We start from the raw sequence: 20,640 nt of genomic DNA, 5'->3' as shown, positions 1-20,640 counted from the left end.
TTAAAGCCAATGTTAAAATATGGAGATTTTAACACCAACCAGAAAAACCATGCTCTGATACCAACTGTAACAACCCGGATTTTCAGAACTTTATTTAATAAGTCTAAAATAGGAAACAGAAGATAGATACATATCCGAGTCATTACTATTTTCAACTAACTTCATTAAAGAAATAATGTTAAATATTACAAGAGGTTCTAACAAATTACAAAGTTATTTAATAGAATACAAATTTCTAAATCCCATCTTGAGCTTGGTAAGTCTTGGGAAATGGTCCGTCTTCACGAATCTAACACGTCTGACGTTTTTTAAAAGTTTTAAAAGTTTTATAAGAAAAACAACAAACGTCAGGTGGGTAGATTAACTTCTTAAAACAATTAAAACGTAACAATCATTATCAGCATGTATAACATAATAATAAATCATACCTTTAACACATAATTTTTTTTCGAGAAAACAAATCAGTTTTTCAATGCCGTATTATATATTTTGGTAACATTTTATCACGATATATCGGCCAATTACCGTACACGTTCCAATTATATGACCAATAATTGAAACTTGTACGATAATCATATACCGCCAATCACACCGATACCAGGGGGCTTACATTATTACCCCTGTTTACCGTGGTGACATAAGCACGTTTAAAATAAAATTCGTCCACTCATCTCCAGGGTCGAATGCTGGTACGTGGGGTTATTACCCGTACCACGGACTAAACACCACCCGACTATTATCCCCTAAGCCTAACCAAATATAGACCTCAGGGAACCCGGATGCGATCCACTTAACACGTACGAGACTGATCAGGTCCCCACCTAAAGCATGGCCACACTCCCGCCTACTCTCGAGTCTAAGGATAGGTCCACCAAAGACCCTTCGTACGCACGGACGGTTTTATACGGTTAAGCTAATTGCTATTCTTCCATGTTATTACATACACAATAGTAACAACATGCTTTCCCGCTCAATGAGCTTTCAAATTCAATCCTAAAAATGCCCAAGAAAATATAAAATGTTTTGAAATTAGTTTTTAAAACATTATGTGTTAACAGCTCCAATTTCAAATCAAATTTCTTTCCCTGATAATTTTTTTATCAAAACCAAAGAACCCAAATTCAATCATTGGTCGCCTTAATGGGTTTGTCCCTATTTATAAGCCGGGACTTCGCTATCGAACTAGGTTAATAATACAAGTGAAATACCATATTATCAAACCAAGTTTAATCAATTCAACTAAGGGACGGTCTTATACCCTTGGTAGTTAATTGATTATAAAATCGCTTCCTAGTTCAATTTTTACTAATCCAGAAATTTGACCGAAATAATAATAATAATAATAATAATAATAATAATAATAATGAGATTAAAGAATCGTTTCCTTATTCAATTAAGTTCACTACATATTATTAAATTTATTAATTGAAAAATTCAAGTTGAGAGGATTTATCCGAAAGATTTTTACAAGGCTTTTGACAAAATTCCGATTTAGTACTTCTATGTTTGGCTAACAATATGGTAGACTAAGAAAACTCGGTTTTAGTTGAAAACTTGAGTTTTGAAAATTTGACTCTAATTCGCAATTTGAATAATATACCTTGATTGAAAAATTTCAAAAGGATCTATTTTTGTCAAATCCATTAACCTAAGGTAAAAGTAGTTGGTACTCGAATCCTTTTTAAATTTATGTGAAAATAATTGTTATCAAATGGTACTCATAAAATAAAATTACTTCTAAGTCGTTACTACTTAAAATTTTGAATTTGGACTAACGATATCGTGTGTCAGGCCTAAACGATCGCCAAGGTTCTAAAATTATAACTCGATCGTAGAAAATAAACTAGGTCTTTAAATTATTACATTTTTGGGGTATCGGTTGTCAAGTCTCGCAAACAATAAATAAATTACATTTCCTTTTGAACCAATCAAATAAATAAAACTAAAAACTAAATTACATAACTCTCGATTATGCAGAAATCATTAAAACAACTCAATTAGATGAGGATATAACATGTGTAACGAGGTCTTACGAAATTACTATAGGTCGATCACATTAAAAAAAATAAGATTTGACAACTAAATATAATAATAATAATAATAATAATTTAGAACAAAAATTGTATCCAAATTTTCTTATTTGGTACTAAAGTGCTCTCGGCCAAACTTTCCAATTCTTTAAAAGAAAAACTTTTCATTTCTTAAAAGAAAAACTTTCCAATAATATAATAATAACTTATTGAATTAGGTTAAAAGTTTGCAACCAAACTCCAAATGACAAAAGGCCATCCTACTGCCGACATTTATAGTGGCCAAAATTTTTCCTTCTCGTGATTAAAATTCTAATTATTAAACTATGTAGTAAAAATTTTATATTTTGCATAACTATACAAACGCAAACGACATTCACCCACATTGATTCACATGCACAGTAGTATAACTATATCATAAAATAAGATTGTTAATTTACCCACCCTTGGAAGGGATTTTGCTAATTTGATCCAAGCTCGTTCTTGAGACGATTCCAGAAAATCGGTTCTGTCGCGGGTCCGTCTATTCTCCTACTCGGCAGCCGTGTCACGACAGTAAGACACTAACAACAACATTTCACAATTACACTAATTAAATAAATAATAACTTAAATAAATCCATTTTAAATGGTTTATGAAGTATAATTCATTTTTAAGGTAAGATCTTATTCAAAAATTAACATGCATGTCTATTTTATACCAAAATAGAAATCGCAAAGATTGAATCTTTTAAGGAGAATAGTACTAATACCTTTAATTAATCAAAGGATGAATAGAAGAAATGAAAGTCGGAAAGTCTAATCTTGATGTTGAATAACATCTCGTTTAATTGAGATGAATAGAATGGGGACTCTTATTTTCTTTTGTTTCTAGGAGTGTTAGGAAGGCAGGGGAGGATTTTGTTTCATTATTTTGGCTTTATGGTAAAGTGGACATGGAAAGAGGATTAGTGAGTTTTTTTTTTTTTTTTTTTTTTTTTTGTAAATTAAGGAGATAATAAAATGAGGTGTCATTAAAGGGGAGTGGTGGCCACACGTGGGAAACGAAAATAGTGGCCATACAATGAGTCCAGTCGGCCCAATTTGGTCGTTTTTTTACGGGTTTAGAAATCGTCTCAGTAAAAGGTTTTGTTATAAATAAAATTTTATAAGTTTAGTTTTTAGAGTTTCATAAATATAATTATTTTAGAAGCTGAAAATAATTTAAATAGAATTTTTAACAAATAATTTTAATATACTAGTGGATGGTGTAATTGTATAAATAAAACTCAACCACTAAAATAACTAAGTCAGGTCACAAGTTGATAATAATCGCACATTAATAAGACGTTTCATTAGTAACATAAAATATATTTTACTATTCAAGAGCAAGACGGAGTGTCACAATATTAAACGAGTTTTAAGCCATCAAAATTTTAAATAGTTGATTAAGATAAATCAGGAGATAATAATATTATAATAATAACATAAATTGAATTGGGTTAGTAAAAGATGTATTAATAATGTATTTAGGAAGTTACATATTATCTATTATTAAAAATAAAGAAAATTCTTATCGAGAACGTGAAAAAGTAGAAAATTAAAAATGTGAGATTTTTGTCATCTTGCGAAAAGGGGGTCTGGCAGTTTTAAAATAGCAACGAAATATAACGTAAAATAAGAAGAATTTTTAAAAGATTGGTAAAAATACGGGGTGTTACATAAGCTAATATTATGTGCTTATAGTTTTATTTTCTACAGGTAACTATGCGCGCAATCATTAATAATAGCTCCAAATGAAAAATTAAGCATAATATAATTTATGGGGTTGTATAAAATTTATTTTATTTCAATCAATAGTTATATTTTAGAGTTTAATAGAAAAATTATACTTTGATTAAAAGAAAATATGATAAAAAGATAATGGTTTAATGGAAGAAAATCAATCTTATTTGTTTCCTTAATTAAGGAAGTTCTTTTAGAAGGAAAACATTTCATAATCCTTACTCTTTTAGTATTATAGGGGGAACGGGGATGCTGTAGCAATTGTTGGTTATACGCGATATCGTGTGATGGTTGATCAATTGTGCATAACACGGTGTGTGTTAATGCCTGTTATGCATAGCACGAGAGTTGTTACTGTCAGTTGAGCATGGTATGAAGTGTACTACTGCCAGACAGATAAGCATGGCACGATGGCGAGGAGGTTGTTCTACTGCCAGAAAGATGATCATACGACGGTGTTAAGGGGGTTGTACTACTTCCAGTTATCTTATTAATATTATCATCCATGTCTATTGGTTGTTAAGAAAGTGAACGCAAGACCGTCTGATATTCTTCTACTGAGTTATTCTTACCTTTTACTGCCACTGTTGGAGTTTCCTTGCTGCTATTTATTATTTATGTCAGTAATACTGTTGTTTAGTTTATTTCTACTCAGCTAGTGGTTGACTTGTTTTATGTCTTGTGTCAAACCGTTACTATTTCTTGGGTGACCTATTATGAAGCATTCAATATTTCCGATTGAATGGAAAGCAGATAAATTAGCAGGTTTGAACTATTGTCGATGTTGTTGCTGTGAGTTGTTTGGATGAGGAGTGTGATCCGAGTGTGGACCAAGACTTGTAGTAGTCACGATTCACCTAGTTACTACTCGACTTTAGACAATTCTTATTTCAGTTGTATTTGCAGTACTTATTTTTTTATCAGTTCAGTTAAGACATGTATCTACGTAGTTTGAGACAGTATTTCCATTTAAGATTTAATTTCTATTAAAGTACCTATGCATTATTTTGATGATATTCATTAACTCGGGAAACCAAGATGGTAACAACCCCATTTAACTGAGAGTGTCTTATTAAGGCCCTTGGTTAAACGTGGGTGTTACAAAGTGGTATCGGAGTGAACGATCCTAGGGCAAAAAAAATGAACTGAATGAACCTAGGATGTGTCTAAATAAAATGAACATCAGGTAGAGCTATTAGGAACCCCTTCTTAGCTCAGTTAGGGAGACGTCCTAATTTGAGCTACGGCCCTATTAGTTTTGAACCGGACACCGCAAAGAGTGTTAAAGAGTGTGGGTAGTTAGAATGGATGTTGTTTAGTAGTCTGAAATGTGATTTTCATGACTTATGAGTATTGAAGTGAAAGTTTGAGTTACTGTGTGATGGAAATATGGTTAGTTATGATGATTGACAAGCAAAGGTCTATGTGATGAAATGTATCGATGGATGAAAAGGGAAGGTGTATGGTATAGAGGATAGAAACCGATTGTTGTAATGCGAAGTATATGGTAAATACTGATGTTATTGAATTATAATGAGAACTATGAGTTAACTTATGAATTGATTTATATGATGGAAGTTATAATTGATAACGATATTCGTATGTAAGCATGAAATCGTATGGCATATAGTACTTTTAGCATATGAGAAGTGGTAGAATGTAATGTTGCGTAAAACTTCAGTAAATACAACTAGACTTGTTAAACTCATAATAAGAAGTTTGGTCGACCGACCTAGAGCTAAGATCGATCTACTTGAGTGTTGATTTTGAGTAAAACAGATCAGAAAATTATGAAAACGGCATAAGTCAATCGACCTCATAGTTGAGTCGATCGACCTATGCTTCGAGTCGATCGACCTGGTGCAGTGGACGACCGACCGACGTGACAACTACAGTGGGGTTTTCTCTTATCTTTCCTATTTCGTATCTTATGCATGTAATAGTATGCATGTCTAGTGATATGAGAACGTTTTTAATTCTGTAAATATGCCTATATAACATGGTAAGAACATGAGTTCGCGATGGCTTAATTTACAAGTTTTTAATAAGCGAAATGCTTGTGTTCGTTATTATTTTAGAATGAAAGAATGCCTCCAAATAAAGCATCCGGTTCATCCATTGCTGATAACATTAGTGTTGAGAAAATAGAGAGATTATTGCAAATGAATGCGACACTGATTGCAGCATTACACAACTCCAGTAAGTCATAGGAAGTTTTGATTGATGCGGGTAGGATGAGCTTAGCTATTGCTTATCAGATCAGGCTGCGATCTACCTAAAAGGGAAAACAGGTCTGTGGTGGAGCAAGAACAAGGAACTGATCATGGAGGCATTTAAATAAAATGACAAAACTCATGTTCACTGGAGTAGTTTCAAGAGTATGATGAGGAATGAATTCGTGCTTGAAAACATTCGCAGTAAAATGAGGTCAGGGTTTGACATATTCAAGATGACTGATGAAATGACAATTGGGGAATATCACAACCGCTTTATGGAGTTGGCTGAATATGTTGCTGATTTGAAGCTAAGTGTGGAAATCTTAACTATAAGGTTCGAGAAGGCTTTGTTAGCGAGATTATGAAGAGGATTCAAGGTAGGGAGCCGACTAATGTGAATGAGGTGTACCAGAGGGCTGACCACGCTGAACGAATAGTAGATATGATGAAGGAGAACAGAGGGAAGAGAAAGGCTGAGACTGTAAGTGAAGGAGGCGCTGCAAATAAGAATGATAAATACTGATAACTCTCGGATAGAGCAGGAAGGAAAGGTTTCCTGAAAAGAGGAAGAACAAGGGTCAGAGAAGGTGTTATTTAAGCCTGATCATAGTCCAAGCTTTTAAGCGAGTGGAGTCCGCGAAACCGAAGCTTGAATTTGCTTTTAGTTTATGAATCCTAGAAGTCTTCCCTTTTACATAGGAAAGCAGAGCTGATTCAACCTCTGAGGAAGACTTTTGGGCAGAAAACAAGTTCGCTTGTGCTCGATGCTGGTGCACCTCTCCTAACTATTGCCGAGGAAGTTCCAAAGGAAGAGGGATTTGTGGTCGTAAAAGTTTTCTTAAAGACTCATTTTATTTGCTTTTAAAAATCCCGTGTTTTACTAACTTTTTCAAAACTATAATCCATCTAGGTCCTATTCTACTAGAGGGTCTAGTTATGGTGAAGGTGTGACACGAAGTGAAGAGGGAAGCCAGGGTCAGATGCTAATTCGATGGTGGAGATGTTTCAACTATGATAAAATACGGCATAAGGCTTTTGAGTGTAGGAGTGCACCGAAGAATGAGAATGATGGAGGAAATCAGGGATACCGTAAACCAGTACAAAGTATCGCCTGTAATCGTTAATCGGATCAGTGGAGTAACCAGAGGAACTACAACGACTATCAAGGCCACTTTAATAATAGTCAGAGTTTTTGAGGTGGATCGTATCAGAAAACAAGTGGTTATAATAACAATAACCAGAGATATCAGAAGCCAAACAATGGCGGAAACCAAAATAACTGTGCAAAGTCGCCTGCCTCGACTATCACAGTGTAGGGTACGAAAAACAACGGGAAATTATTCATGATGGATAAGGATGCAGCTAAGGGAGATGAACATGTAGTATCTCGTACATTTCTAGTTAAGTTTAAACCATCTTATTTTTATTTGATTCAAGGGCGACCTATTCTTTTGTACCAAGTACTCATGCTAAGACCTTAAAGGTGACTGAGCATGAGGTGATTGAGGATGATGTAGAACTACCGTCGAGAGAGTTTGTTAAATATAATAAGTTGTATAAGAATATTCAATTAATTATAGAAGAAGTCATGTTTCCTGTTAACTTAATAGACTTTTCGATGGGGTGATTTGTGATAATTCTTGGGATGGACTGGCTGAGTAATTAGAATAGAGATTTCATTAAATGTTACCAGAAAAAGATATCTGTAAGAGGACCCAAGGAAGTTAGGGTAACATATAAGGGGTTTATGGTGAACCCAAAGGTGAAGCTCATTTCAACAGTTACATTGACGTCTTGTATAAGAAAGAGGTTCTAGTTGATTCTATGACATGTTCGAGATATTCGGGGGGAAGAGGCGAGTTTGGCCGACATAACTGTGGTGAACGAGTTTCAGGATGTGTTTCCTCATGAAATTCCAGGTTTACCACCTAATAGGGAAGTAGATTTTAATGTTGAACTGAAGCCTGGTACGAGACCAATTTCTAAGTCCCTTGACCGGATGAGACCTAAAGAACTGGAAGAGCTAAAGAAACAGTTGAAAGAGTTGCTAGGAAAGGGTTACATCAGGCCGAGTGTATCGCCCTGGGGGCACCAATGCTGTTTTTAAAGAAGAAAGATGGGAGTTTAAGGCTTTGCTTTGATCACCGAGAGCTGAACAATGTGATGATCAAGAACATGTATCCATTACCGGGCATAGATGATCTGTCCAATCAACTCAGTGGAGCTGGTGTTTTATCTAAGATTGATTTGAGATCAAGGTACAATCAGTTAAGGGTGAAGAATGAAGATATTCTAAAGACTGAACTTAGGACAAGATACAGACACTACGAGTCCGTTGTTATGCCATTTGGGTTAACTAATAGACCGACAGTGTTTATGGACCTTATGAACCAGGTATTTAGCCCCTATCTGGACCGGTTCATGGTTGGCTTTATCGATGACATCTTGGTGTACTCTAAGAACATAGAAGAACAAGAGGAACATTTGATAATTTTGTTGCAAACACTGAGGGATAATCGCCTATGTACTAGCTGAGCAAGTGTGAGTTATGCTTAGAAAAGGTGGCATTTCTAGGGCATGTTATATCCAAAAATGGATTATTCGTTGATCCACGCAAGATAGAGGCAGTGTCCAAATGGGGCCACCGAAAAATGTCGTTGAGGTAAGAAGCTTTCTGGGTTTGGATGGCTATTACAGAAGATTTGTCAAAGACTTATCCAAGATAGCTAAGCCATTGACATCATTAATGAGGAAGGAAAACATATTTAAATGGGATAAGAGTTGTGAAACGACATTCTTAACATTAAAGGATCTTCTGACTACAACTCCTATTCTAGTATTACCTGAAAGGTGTGGAAATTTTGAGGTGTATATTGATGCCTCCAAGAATGGATTTAGGTGTGTACTGATGCAGAATGATAAAGTTATTGCATATACATCATGATAACTAAAAATTAAGAAGAGAATTACCCAAATAATGATGTTAAGCTGGGAGGTGTTGTTTTTGTGCTGAAGTTGTGGAGACATTACCTATATGGAGCCATATTTAAGGTATTGTTTGACCATAAAATTTTAAAATATATTTATATGCAAAATGAGCTGAATATGAGACAGAGAAGATGGATCGAGCTGATCAGTGATTACAATATGGATATTATTTATCACGATGGCAAGACTAATGTGGTAGCTAATGCACTGAGTATAAAACAAGTCTATACTTTGTGTATGGCTATGTCACGACTAAATTTAAGTGATGAAGTCCAAAAGATTGGTGTTTATGTGATCCGGAAGGGAGATACTATTAGTGATATAACAATTGACTATTCAGACACTAGAGGATATTTTGCGAGCATGTGTGTTAGAATTTGATGGATCTTGGGAGAAGAGACTGGACCTGATCGAGTTTTCAGACAATAACAATTATCATGCTACTATTGGGATGACACCGTTTGAGGTTATGTATGGACGAAAGTGAAGGAGTCCGATATGCTGGGATGATGTGATTGATTCCGTGGTTTTAGGACCTTATATGATTCACGAGATGGTGGAACAAGTGCAGGTTATTCGTCAGAAAATGAGAACGACACAAGACCGTCATAAAAGTTATGCTGATCTGAAAAGAAGCGTCATATAATTTGCAGTTTGGGATAAATTTTTGCTGAAAGTGTCTCCTATGAGAAGTGTTATGCAATTTGGGAAGAGAGGTAAGCTGAACCACAAGTATATAGGGCCGTATGAGATTATAGATAGAATTGGAGAGGTAGCATATCATTTGGCTCTACCTCCAGCTCTGGATAGAGTCCATAACGCTTTTCATGTATCGCAGCTGGGGAAGTATGTGAGTGATCCTTCTCACATACTTAAGTAAGAGATAGATGATGTGGATGAGTCTTCTACTTATGTAGAGGTCGCTAAGGAGATTCTGAATAGGAAGGTAAGAAAGATACAAAATGGTGAAACTGTACTAGTCAAAGTGCTATGATCTAACCATAATGCTGAGGAAGCTACATGAGAAGCTGAACATAAGATGAAGGAGAAGTATCCACATTTATTTGATCAGGTATGTGTTTGGTTACGCGGACGTAGCCTTCTTTTTTGGGGGGTAGAATTTAACAATGCTGATAAAAATCGATAAAAACTGAATTATATGCCGAGTTATATGAGTAAGTATAGGGTTATAATGATTTGAGTGACTTTTTTTATGTGGTATGTGCGAACTTCGGGACAAAGTTCCTTTTTAGGAGGAAAGACTATAATACCCATGCATGGTTTTATTGCAGGTTGTAATTGGCTAAGTATGTGTTGGCTAGCTTTATGACGATGATTATGTGAGTTTAGTCGACCGACTTAAGGCTGGGGTTGATCGACTCAGTTGTTATACAGAGGATTTACACTCTTTTGTTATTTTAATCTCTAATTGGCCTAGACCTATAAATACCCCATATTAGCTATCATATGATACTTTTACTCAGTATAATACACAAACCTAAACCCTAAAGAGAAAGATAGGATACTGAGAGAGAGAAAAGAGGAGAAGGAGGCGTGGGTTGTTCTTATTTTTGTCTTACAAGATCGTTCTTTCATTGTAAGTTGCTAAGCTTTATTCATCTAATAGATTGTTGATGTTATTGATGTCCTATGGCAGTGAGAACCTTGTGTCCTAGACTCTAGTAGCGAGATGTGACCGTGTTGAGCCGGGATTTTAGGAATTTAATTAATTACATTATATCTACCGTTTGTTTCCGCTTCAATGTTATCACACACCTCTAGTTGATCGTGGGTACCGTTGTGGCTGCCTAATCACGGTATTGTCGTGACAGCCATGACCATAGGATGGAGTTGGGTCGGTGTAACACCCCCATTTATTTAGGAGCCTTTAGCAAGACATTCCCAAATAAATATGACTGTTAAGTCCTCGGTTTCCCGAGGCAGTGACTAAAAAAGGTAACAGACCAAAAGATACTTTACTAAAATCTAATGAATGATGGTTTTATTACAACTTAACCAAACTGAAATTAATAATTAACTATATCTCGTAGAGGAATTAAATAAAGTGAATAACATTAATAAAAAATGTCTGAAACTATGTGATCTAGACTCTAGGTAGTCTTGGCCGAATTTCCTCATGATCCCCTAAACTCCCAAGTCGGCTAATAAAATACCTGCTCTATAATCTGCTATCCAATTAACCGGAAATATTAATTGGTTCACCACAGGACGCCATCAATTAAAGCATGCATTAATTTTATTTTGACATGACAGAAAACAAGTCAACCAAAAGGTTGAGTAGGATAAATAACAACAGTTAATATGCAATGCAGTATGCCATGATATGAAGCTTAGCTCATCCCCCGAAACTCCTGTTCATCCCGCCAATCTCTGGCTCGGGGTATTCATCATCCCAAAAGAAGCTGAGGTATTCAATCATCTGAGAGACAAGTCCTGTAGAACCAGCCTGGCAAAATTAATGCAAGTGCTATGCAATATGAATGCAACAAATAATAATAGTAATCATCCCAGAAGCCGAGGCATCCATCATAAATATTATGCCAAATGCATAACCCAATAATTATTCAACCATAGAAAATCATCTAATGCCAATACAAATATATATAATCTCATATGCCTCATAATATAACATCCATAATTCAATAATGTAAACAATTGAGTAGTTATCCTACCTTGATAGAAAATCTTCAAGTCACACGAGTCACATAAGCAAGCAAATAGATCATTTACAAATTCATAACCTATATAAAATAATTACGTACAATTACTACATAACCAACTACCTAATTAAGCACTTATCCTATGCCCATCACGTCCTAATCCTTTTGACAACTTCAAAGTTAAATCTCTAATTCTACCGTTTTACAACACAGTTCAGTCTCACTATAAAATTCATAATTAATTTAATAAAGATCCAAACGATGAAAGACCTGTGGAGTTGGAACACTTAAACACATAGCTACAGTTCTTGTGAAATAGACGTTCCTCAAATTCCATACTTATCAAGGTTTTCTTGAAAGATTTATAAATACTGACGAATTCCCTCGCATAAAAAGTATTGATTCATAAAACAAGTTTAACATATAATTTTTGAGAAATAAAAATGCCTAGCATAATATAGACTCTTCAAAGTTAATGTATGCAAAAGAGCGAACTAAATTTCAATCTATAAATTAGGTTTACAAAATAAACTTTAGACTACTAGTGCATTCGCGGATTCTCAGTCGATATTTACATAACGAATTTATTGTGAAAAATGTACAAGGTCGATTGCTACGAAATTTTACAGACATAAACTAGACTTGAAAATAACTTAAGTTTATTATTTACGTTTTCGAAGATAACAACTTTAAAACGGTCTGATAATTTGTTCAAGACAACTTACAGATTTACAAAATTGCTGTAACTTTATTCTTTAATTAAATCGCCGCAAATTTAACTATAGATGATTATATTATCTAGATATGATTAGGTGATGAACTAAAATTTAAAACATACCTATAAGGATTATAGATTAAAACTTTGAAAGATTAAAGATGAGCTTACATAATAAAAGATTGAATTCAATGTAAGTAGATGCAAAATCCCAAAATTGATTATCCAATTCTTTTTCCCCTCTTTTCTCTCTAGGTTTCGTTTGAGTTTATGTTGGATAATAAAAGTGATGGTTAAAATATTGAGCTGGGTATATATAATGACAATGAAAACTTTTAGAAAACTAGGAAAGTAATAGGAAACTAGAATAATATTACCAAATACTCCTCCCCTCATTTCTTTTTATTTTTATTATTGTTTATGTATTTATTTTAAGATCATAATCATTATAAATAACTATATTACCTGTTTTACGTATTTCTCATTTTCTAATTCACATTGACCAACATTGACTTTGACTTTGACCATGTTTGACTTTGACTTTTAGTTAAAAATACAGAGTATTACAGTCGGTCGTTGTTACCGTAATCGCATAGCATCGTTGTTGATTGTATAGGTATTGTGTGGTATGATTAATCGATGGATTTGTTGAGGAGCAGTTATGATTTGTGCTAGCCTGTATTCCTTGAAATTGCTACAGGTAGGAATATCCTACTCAACCTTTAATTTATATATCTTGTATGTCTAATGTAATACTACGGATTTATGAGCTATTGGGTACTCTATGAAGTAAGGCTTACTCTGTTGAGTATGTGAGTTTTGCGTAAGAAAAAGTGTTCTGTCTGATGGGTACTCGATCGAGTAGGGGCCACTCGATCGAGTAAGTCACTTACTCGATCGAGTAAGTCACACTTACTCGATCGAGTAAGTTGGTTTATACGGGTTTGGTCGAGTTTGATAGCAACGCGTGAAAAGATAATATAAACCTTCCTGTCAGTATTCTTTTACGTATTTACTTATTCTAAAACCCTTACATGGGAAAAGCAAACAACATAAGATCCTTCTCTTGCATGCTATCAAATCCAAGGGGCTAGAGTCATCGGATTTCAGAGTTCTTTACCGTTGAGACCGTTGCATTGTGGGTAAGATCCTAGTACAATATTATATTATTTCGTTAATTTTGGTTGAAACTCTAATTGGGTGATTTGGGGGTTTTGGGAGTATTTTGATACTAGATGGTGATTGTATGGTTGTATGATTGATAGGAGATGATTTCGTAGAGCAATGTTTCTGTTTCGCTATTGTGACGGTATTGGTGATTGCTTTTCCAGGTAGGATTTCCTACTCAGTTATTGGTTACATGTATATTATATGGTTTATTGATTTTTTATGGTTGTTGATTAATAGCATTTGTCTATATCGTATAGGAATTGGTAATTGTTAATGTTGTAGTTGGTTGTTGTTGTTTGTCTGTGGTTCGCGAGGTGCGCCCTCGGCTGAGTGGAGTCACTTACGGGAGTGGCTTCACGCTCTTGATTTGCCCCTTGTGGAACTCGCCACAAGAGGGAATGTGCACATTAAGTAACATGGGTTTGCGCTTGCTATTGACGAGCGAGGCTTAGGTGGGAACGGCTGCGGTCCCCCACTGGCAGTGTGGATTACTGGTTGCGGCCGTAATCTTGCAGGATTAGACCTTCAGGCTAGTCAGGTGATTGGTGATGTGACGGTGTTGGAGGATTGTATGTACTATTGATATTGCTTTATCTTATATTGTGTAATCTGTAACGAACCCCGTTTAATTGGTTTAAAAACTGTGGTGATCCATTTGGAGATGGTGAGTAGTTATTAAGCAGGTATGATTTAGATGCGCGAGGGTTAGCTGGGGATGAGTCACCACGAGTTAGCTAGTAGTTGATGGGTTGTTTTGGAACACTTGTATCGTACTTTATCAGTTTGTTTTTGGCATGTAATCACTTAAACTATTTATTTAAAGTACGTTCTTTTATGGTCTATTTGATATACTCTACCTCGGGCAACCGAGATTATAGCACTCACATGCATTAGGTGGTCTTGTTAAGACACCTTAGTGTATGGGGGTGCTACATCTAAGCCATGAAGAAATTGGCACAATAGAGATGCGGGAATTGTGTAATCTAACGGGTTTGCTGGTTGTAGCTGCGTGGGACGATCGACCTGGGTCGGGGTCGGTCGACATGCGTGCTTTTAATTCGCAGGTTGTTTTACAATTCAGTGTGTGTTGTGTATCATTATTATTATTATTTACGAATGTTGTAGCAATTGTTGGTTATACGTGATATCGTGTGAGGGTTGATCAGTGGTGCATAACACAGAGTGTGTTACTGCTAGTTGTGCATAGAACGAGAGTTGCTATTGCCAACTGAGCATTGTACGGAGTGTACTATTGCTAGACAGATGAGCATGGTATAGTGTCGAGGGGGTTGTGCTACTACGAGACAGATGAGCGTAGAACGATATTAAGGGGGTTGTGCTACTTCTAGTTATCTTGTTGATATTATCATCCGGGATTATTTTTTATTAAGAAATCGAACGTGAGACCGTCTGATATTCTCCCGCGGAGTTATTCTTACCTTTTACTGTCACTATTGGAGTTTCCGTTGCTACTATTTATTATTTCTCTCAGTAATACTGTTGTTTAGTTTATTTCTACTGAACCAGTGGCTGACTTGTTTTGTGTCTTGTGTCAAACTGTTACCTATTTCTTGGGTGACCTGTTATGAACCATTCAATATTTCCGTTTGAATGGGAAGCATATTAATTAGCAGGTTTGGACTATTGCTGATGTTGTTGATGTGAGTAGGTTAGCTGGGGCGTGTGATCTGAGTGTCGACCGTGACTTGTAGTAGTCATGATTCACCTAGTTGCTACTTGCTACTCCACTTTAAACATGTCTTATTTCAGTTGTATTTAAAGTACTTATTTTATTATCAATTGGTCTAAGACATGTATCTACGTAGTTTGAGACAGTATTTCTATTTAAGATGGAATTTTTATTAAATTACCTATGTATTGTTTATTTGATATTCATTACCTCGGAAAACCAATATGTTTATAACTCCATTTAACCGGGAGTGTCTTGTTAAAGCCCTTGGTTAAACGAGGGTGTTACATATGAAATTGGTACACATGAAACAAGCTCAAAGAAAGTAGGTCTATAGTAGTTTACTGTAATACCTGACCTTTTTGGTTGACCCTAGGGACGCATTTGGGACTAGTGGAGGACCTTGAGGGAGCGGAAGAACCGTCTATGAGTACCTTCAAGGAAGCAAACCTTATTTAGAGTGTGTTTGTGGGTTGTACTAGGTCGAGTACGTTACACTCGACCGAGTAGAGGGAGTACTTGACTGAGTGACGTGCACTTGACCGAGTACACTAGAGTACTCGACCGAGTGGACTGGTTTGAGAAGTGTTATACGCGGTTTGATATCGGCATTTAAAGAGGAAGTATATATACCCTATAAACAGTAACCCTCCATAATGTATCCGTCTTAAACACTCTCTAGAACCCTCATACCTCTCTCTAAACCTTCTATCACCTTAAAGATGAAGTATGGGATTTGGGGAGTTTACATCGTCTTTAAGCTTTCCTTTGCCGATTTTCGTTGGTATATCACCATATAAGCTTTAATTCATCTTATAGTTGTCTTAACCCTAAAATTTGGTAAAAAGTAGGAGGATTGATAATTGGAGTATTATAATTAGGGATTTGAGTAATTAGATAATGGTAATAATGAATTCTATCAATCAACATGTCGTGGGACCTTGTGGTTTTAATAATTGCTTAATTAATGTAGGAAGTGATGTTGTAGAGGACGGATTCTAACGTTTCGCGTGCCGCTTATGGAGTTGCGATGAGGTAGGGTTTCCTACTCGATTCTTGATAGTGTGAATGCTTGCATATGTGTTCATTGTGGTCATTCTTGTGATATTGTGGAAATTAAAATCATATTAATAATATGAGTGTTTGAGACATGACAATGGTGATTATTGTTGTTGCATGGACTACATGTGTGATAGACATTAATAAATGGAGTTGTGGCATATTGGTGAGTCATGAAATAAATAAATTGGTATAATTGACATATTTGCCATATTATTTCATGATTCATGTTGTGTATTGTGTTCTTGATGGATGTTGGTGGTGATGTGGAGTTGGTGTTTGAGTGAGGTGGTGCGGGAGAACGTCCTCACGCTCGGAATGCTCCTAAAGGTTTTCCATTTCAAGGAGGACGTGCACGTTAATGGTATGGGGTTACTTGGATTCGTGTTGCAATGCAAATATGGTAGGGGTCCGGGCAGCGAACCGGGTTTGGTATTCCGCTTTGCGATGCAGATAAATTTCACGATGTTCTCACCAGGTTGAGGTAGAGTTGTAGTCGGGATTGGAGGAGGAGGTGTGTTGTGTGTGTGTGTGTGTGTGTGTTTGTGTGTGTGTGTGTGTGTGTGTGCGCGTGCGTGTGGCATTGTACTCATATTGTATCATGAGCATTTGTATTAGTGAAGCTGACTTGTGTTGGTCATGTGTCAAATTGTCACCTTCTTTAATTGTGGTGGCCTGTGATGATCCATATGATATTTTCGATCATATTGAAGAGCAGTTATACTTGCAGGTATTGGATGATGAGGAACATGGGGGCATGGCACGAGCCGTTAACATATCGATTTTAGCTTAGTAGTCGTTATAGATATGACGTAGATTTACTTACACTTTTCCATTGTAGTTTTGAGATATTGTATTTGTATATTGTATTTGTATTAATTACTCAACTTTGGACTTTATAAAGATTGTTTCTTAATTGAAATTTTTGATGCACTATCTCGGGAAACCGAGATTGTAGCATCCTCACTTGCCTTGGTCGGGTAAGTGGGGGTGTTACATTTACATACTGGTAACGATGTTAATAATATTGAGATAAATTGGGTCACGAGATTTTGTGCATTCTGCTCTAGTTGTGATTGATTTTGTTTGGGTGTGATATTTGATGGGATAAACAACTGAAAGAAATATTGGTTTTGTTATGATAATTTAGAAAATTTAGCGCACTGGAATTTCAAAATTTTGGTGTGCACAACGAAATCCTCGTCTGCATTTCATGCCCATACAAGAGGTTCACTTTGACATTGTTGAGAAACTTTCAGCACTGAGATGGTGTGAGAATGACAGAGAAAGAGAAAGAGGTTATAATAAGGAATGAAAATGGGTAGAAATTGAACGAATGCGAAACTTTGGAGAGAAAATAAATGGAAAAAGAAAGTTGGAGGGAATGACAGAATGTAGGTGTGCATAAGAAAAATGGGCTTTTAATTTTCTTATACAGTTATACAATTAAACGTGAGAATTGAGGATCAACACCAGAATGTTCTTTTTGGCCTAGACCGATCTATAATTTGAAGCGTGATATTAGTGCACTTAAGCTCTCTGATCCCTATTTTCTCACAAATGAAATATGGCATTGCCACACTTGCCCCTAGATCACAAAGTGATGTGACTCTTAATTGTGCACATTTAGTCCCCTAATTGAACCAATTTTGCATATTAATATAGCATTTCATTACCATTTTATCTGTCAATTCCTTGCTATTTTGCTTTCCTATTGCATTGTATATGTCTTGTAGGAAAGAAGATAATGAGGCGGAATTCCCGTCTCTCGCGCATATTCGGAAGCTTGTTGATGATCTTGGATGGACTAGTATGAAGAGGAGGCAAGAATGATGACCAAGGATGTAAAAATAAAGAATAAATAGAAGGGCCCTAGGCTTAGGAGTAAGGAAGTGGAACACTGCCCTAGGATCCGTGCGTCCCAAGCCTTAGACGAGCATCTCAGCCAAGAATCCGAGCGTCCCTGCTTAGGCTCTGTTTGGTAAAACTTACTGAAAGGTACCTGAAACCTGATAAGGTGACTGAAATTAAAAAGATACCTGAAAAGCTAGCTGGAAATTGGAAAGTGATAAGGTAGCTGATTAATTGTAAAGTGTTTGGTAAAACTAACTGAAAAGGTAACTGATTTTTTGTAAAATGACATAAAAGGACACTAATAATTATAATAAATTAATTTAAATAAAGGGTAAATATGTAAAGTATAATATTTCAGCTACCTGAAACTTTAAAAAGCTACCTGGAGTAGCTTTTCATTTCAGGTACCTGAAAAGTCATTTCAGGTACCTGAAATGACTTTACCAAACAGCACTAGGTAAAATAACTACCTGAAATTAGTTAAATCAGGTTGCTTGGTCAAATCAGGTACCTGTAATGCCTTACCAAACATAGCCTTAGGATCCGCACGTCTCAGCAGAGAATCTGAGCGTCCCGATGCCCAGTCCGAGCGGATCCTCTTACAGAACAAGCCGTGCTCTAGCTCAGGACGAGCGGATTGTGGCAGGACTAACAGCTTGATCCGCGCATGTCCCTCAGGACTTGAAAAGCTATATTCAACACTTAAGCATTGTTATTTACTAATCTACCCTTGCTTAACCTAATGATGTACCACTATATATACTCTATTGTATAACCTAGCTAAGAACCAAGTTTCCTTAGGCCCTGTTTGGTAAAACTAACTGAAAAGGTGGCTGAAACCTGAAAAGGTAGCTGAAAACTGAAAAGTTAACTGAAACCTGAAAAGGTAACTGATAAGATAGCTGGAAATTAGGAACTGACAAGATAGCTAATTATATAAAAAAATGTTTGGCAAACTAACTGAAAAGGTAACTGATTTTGATAAAATGACGTAAAAGGATATGATAATTATTTAATAGTATAGATTTAAAGGATAAAAACGGAAAATCAAACCAAATCAGGTACCTGAAATCTCAAATGCTACTCTAGGTAGCATTTCATTTCAGGTAGCTTATTTGGTTAAATAAGCTACTTGCCAAACGCTTACAAAAAAAATAAGGTACCTGAAATTTTGGTCAAATAAGCTACTTTGACCAAATCAGGTACCTGAAATGCCTTGCCAAACGGAGCCTTAGATTAAATCAATCTCTCTTAGATTAGATTAGATTAGGAGTAGATTAGAATAGATTATCCTTTAATCTTTTCACAAATTACACATTAATCTTTCCTAAATTATTGTTGAAGCTTTATTATTGGGTAATTGAAGATTATTGGGTTATTATTTGGAGATTTGACAACTCTTCATCAATCAATCAAGTTTTCTTCTATTATTCTTTCCTTTCCAATTGTTCATCTTAAGTTTGGTATAATCTCTTTACTCTTTATTGCTTATTTCTTCACTCTTTTATCATGTTTACACTTATTGTGATGATTGACACCATTGATAACATGTTTTCCATGATAATAAGTGAGTAGTTACTTAATTAGGATTAGTGTGGGATTAGGAGAGTTAATCATGGGATAAATTTATGCTTAATGAGTTCATATGAATGCTTGCTTATTATTCTTCAACTTATGTACATGTTATGTTTGATGAAATGTTAGACTATGAAACCTTGCATTTTTTTACCATCTCTTATCTTTTCATTGAGACTTGTAAGATATAAACCAACTCAAGCCTTGTTAGACCTTGCATATGGTTGAATAGGAAAAACCCAAATCGACTTGTAGGTGTTGTAAAGTCTTAATCGACTCGGCTTCGAGACGTAAGTTTTCCTAAGAATTGGTTTATCATGCATGTAGTTTAATAGGAAGAATTAAGTCGACTTGTAGGTGTTGTAAAGTCACAAATAACTAGGCTCCGGGACCCAAATCTTCTTATGAATTATAAGACATAAATTAACTCAATTCCAACAATAATAATTGCTTGCATCCACATAACTCATTTATGCTATCTTACCATGATTTCCTTATGATCTCATGACATCCTAGTATCTTTATTAATTGTTTATATCTTTTAAGTTTTGCTTGTTTTACTTTATTGCTTTCATTAGTTTAGAACACAACTACAAACCCAAATCAATTGTGACACTAGCATAAATTGAGATAGATAGACTTAGAACCCAAAGCACACCGTCTCATGGATCGACCTCGACTTAACCACTAACTAGTTGTTTGTAGAGAAATAAAAATGTGTTTGATGGAGTGAACAATGAATCGCTCAACATCACAAAGAGCTTTATCAATCTTGATAATGCCAATGGAACAAGGGATAAAGAAACTTCCCGGATCCTTAAATTTAGGAGGACTTGGGCTTCGAAGAAATAAAGGCACTACATTATCCGGTGAAAGCAACGGTTTTAATGTCATTCGAA

Source organism: Silene latifolia, chromosome 8 (genome assembly GCF_048544455.1).
Source record: "Silene latifolia isolate original U9 population chromosome 8, ASM4854445v1, whole genome shotgun sequence".
In the NCBI taxonomy this organism is placed as follows: domain Eukaryota; kingdom Viridiplantae; phylum Streptophyta; class Magnoliopsida; order Caryophyllales; family Caryophyllaceae; genus Silene; species Silene latifolia.
This window is presented reverse-complemented; position numbering follows the sequence as displayed.